This window comes from Acomys minous (genome assembly GCF_964271855.1).
Source record: "Acomys minous genome assembly, chromosome: 8".
NCBI classification, from domain to species: domain Eukaryota; kingdom Metazoa; phylum Chordata; class Mammalia; order Rodentia; family Muridae; genus Acomys; species Acomys minous.
This window is the reverse complement of record NC_140489.1, coordinates 88,973,620-88,976,935: the sequence shown is the minus strand read 5'-3', so window position 1 is coordinate 88,976,935 and position 3,316 is coordinate 88,973,620. Positions and strand designations below refer to the sequence as shown.

General features: G+C 49.5%; 1 long non-coding RNA gene across 1 annotated transcript; it reads left to right on the top strand.

Moving 5' to 3' along the window:
• The first annotated feature begins 652 nt into the window (after positions 1-652).
• On the top strand, positions 653-2,877 carry LOC311602903. Its single transcript, XR_014780893.1, has 3 exons — positions 653-1,601; positions 1,758-1,825; positions 2,257-2,877. It is a non-coding gene; the product is annotated as an uncharacterized lncRNA (long non-coding RNA).
• Positions 2,878-3,316: the final 439 nt, after the last annotated feature.

The following is a 3,316-nucleotide window of genomic DNA, read 5'->3' as shown; positions in this document are numbered from 1 at the left end:
GCTGTAAGAAGCTGGGTATCCCTAGGAGACATTTAGGGAGCTGTAAGAAAAAAACTAGTAAATATGGTTTCTAGCCTTTGGCTGGCCCTCCAATGGATGTTAGGTGATCACATCTTGACTCCCACTGTCTGGGTTGGGTTGGGTTTTGTTTGGTTTGGACTCAAATTTTCTTATAGCCTAGGCTGGCCTCAGACTTGCTTCATAACCAGTGTTGCCCTTGAACACTTGATCCTCCTGCTGCCGCCTCCCAAGCGCTGGAAGCACAGAGATGTACCACCCACCAGCACACTCCAAGCCCTGAGACCTCCCTTGAACCACTTAATTCCTCGGAGCTCCTGACTTCCTACCGTCCCAAATGAACGCAACATCTTCTCCATCACTCTAAGCCAAGCGGGAGTCTGAATCCTCCCCTAATGCCCAGGCACTTAAGGTCCAGACTCACTCTTTCCTTCCTACAGTTCTCACCCAAATGCCTCTTGGTACCACTTGGTGATGTTTCTGCCTGCCTGCTACCTGCCTCTTTCAGTCTCACAACATCCATCAGCACTTGCCCCGCTCACTGGCCATTCCTCCCCGACAACAGCAGAGTTCTGGAACCCCCTAGCATGTGGTTTTCTGCCACTTATGGGTCCCTCTGTCTCACGTACCACACTGTTGGGCTCAGGGTTCAGAGAGCTAGCAGGCACATCACAGCTGCTTCCCTGCATTTTCCTCTTAGTCCCAAAGCTTACTTAGCACACTTATGGGTGTCAGAGTGAGAGAAGCAAGAGTCCTGTATGAGGCAAGTACTTCCTTCACAGTAACAAAACCTCATCGCTGGAATCAACACTCAAAGGGCTTTCATATGGAAGAGCTCCCAAAACAAGGCCAGAAGATGGGCCATGATGGATGCTGTCAGACTTCTACAAAGCAGGAACCTCCCAACAAAAGTCATTGAGTCCCTCATGATGGGGCATGGAGACCTTCCACCAGAGACTGCTAAGGGGCTGAAGAAACAACCCAACTCTCAGTGACCTTTCTATGTCATCTTCTATGAAAAGACTAGACCTGGGGGGAGGGGCCAGAGTGTGAGAGACATATGGCCAATGCCAAAGGGCTCGTGCCCAATGGAAGTGAAGGACACAACTGAACAGAACTCTGGTGTCCTGTAGGAGGTCACAGGTGGAGTGCCAGGGACCCAACATGATGCTTCTAGAGGAAGGAAACCTGACTTCAAAGCCATCTCCACCTCCACTTATCATGACCAGCAGTGTTCCTCCTCGTGACCACCAAATAGGTGACATCACTCACAAAGGAACCCCAGCCAGGGAAGGAAGTTGTTCCTGGTGGTGCCTTTTTAAGAGAAACACCAGTGTCCCTGAAAATCGCCTGCCACGTCCTTTGGCTGGGGCCAGTCACATACGAACTAGCCCAAGGAATGGATTTATCATTATAGCTAGTCCACCTTCACCTCTGGCCTGGGGAAGGTCCTAGGGAGCATCACTCCTTCCACACCTGGAAAAACCTCAGAGAATGAGATGGCATCCACTGACCACAGCCCACTCTGGCCACAGGACTGACTAGACTCAGCACTTCCTCCTGTGATAGAAAAGACAGGCAGAGTAGGGAGAGCACAGCCTTCTGGCCAGTGATCTCAGAGGGTCTGGTGGGGTTTTTTTGGGGGGGGGGGTTTTAAGGGGAGTTGCTTTTTTGTTTTGTTTTGTCCTCAGTTCTGAGGCCTGCCAATCGCCTGAGAAAGCCCCTTTTCTCTCCCCCAGAGCCAATGTTCTTCTCATCTGTGAGGCAGAGACTCTGTCATCCTTCACCCAGCTGTGCTCAAACTCAGGTGAGGAAGGGTATTATTGTCCATATTGTATAACCTTAAGAGATGTAAAGCGCCCCCCACCTTCCCCTCAAAACATGTGAAAATGACTGTGCAAGGGGTGCTGCTCACTGGCTGGCACCAATGGAGGCTATTTTGGGAGGCGTGGTTACTAAGAAACAGTAGGCTCTGGTTGCCTTGGCAACCATGGGTAAGATGGAAGCATGGTACGCCAGCCTTCTGTATTCTATCCTTGTCTCCTCAATAAAGCGTGGTGTCTGATGACTCATTTATGAGCTAAGGTGTCTCCTAGCAGGGCACTCGCCTGACTAAACTTGCTCCTGGCCAAAGGGTCCAGATGGGCTATAGAAGAGCACAACTCTTCAATCCCATGGTCACTGTGAGAAAGCCCACAATAGCCTCCCAGAGAGCCTGCTTTCTGCTTCCTTCCTTAGGATGCTCCTGATATAATGACACAAACACATGTAGAAACAGGTGCTGGATGCTCAGTGTTCTCGACGTTCCTCCTGCTGTGATCCTTCAATACAGCTCCTCGTGTCATCAGTGACCCTCAACCACGAAACGACATCGTTGCTACTTCCACAACTATAATTTTGCTATTTTGAATCGTAATGTAAACATATGATGTGCAGGATATGCAACCCCAAAGGGGTCACAACTCACAGGTTAAGAACTGCTGCTGTAGATCCTCAAGTAGGAAAACAGTTACAAAACTTGGCCGGGTCTGCCCAAGGCCTCCCCCCCCCCCCCCCCCGCCCAATAGCAATGTTCCTTTCCAAATTCAGCACTGGAACCGCCATTTGTGTCAAGTAGATGAAAGTGACATTCATAGATGTTCATAGGGTAGGGCTGGTAAGGGTGTGGGCTTTGAAGACACCACTGCCACAACATCAAGAACTCACAGCAACCTGTGGGCCAGAAGATAATAGGGTAAGAATGCCAAAGGCAGTACTATTCCGGGGGATCGGTTCCAGGAGGGCCAGCTTCTGGCTCGCATTGTATCAAGCCCTGGCCAGCATGGTAGGGCTATATGCCAGAGTGTACAAAGCTGCAATTCTGTGTGCGGAAGAGCAAAGTCCAGAAGGGCACAGAAGTCACTCTCTGTAGCTTGTATAATAAATGTGCTTAAAAGAAAGGAAATGAAAGTATCCATATTCGTGGGGGACTGCGCAGCTGTGGGCACAGAATTCCTCTTTCTTGGTAATTTTCATTTCCATTGTTATCCATGTGTCCTTAGCCTAGTGTTTTACTCTGGGACACAAGAACCCGGACATCTCAGTGGGTGCCCTATGCACTCTGATTCCAAGGAAGGAATCTTTCCTTCCTCCTTTTCTCTTCCTCCCTCCCTCTTTACTTCTCCCCTTCATTTCCTCCATTGCTTCCCCTTGAATATTTATTTTTATTTATGTGTGTGTGTGTGTGTCTATATTCGCTCCCCTCCTCTGTCTCTGTCTCTATCTCTGTCTATGTGTGCGTGCATGCGTGCATCTGTAT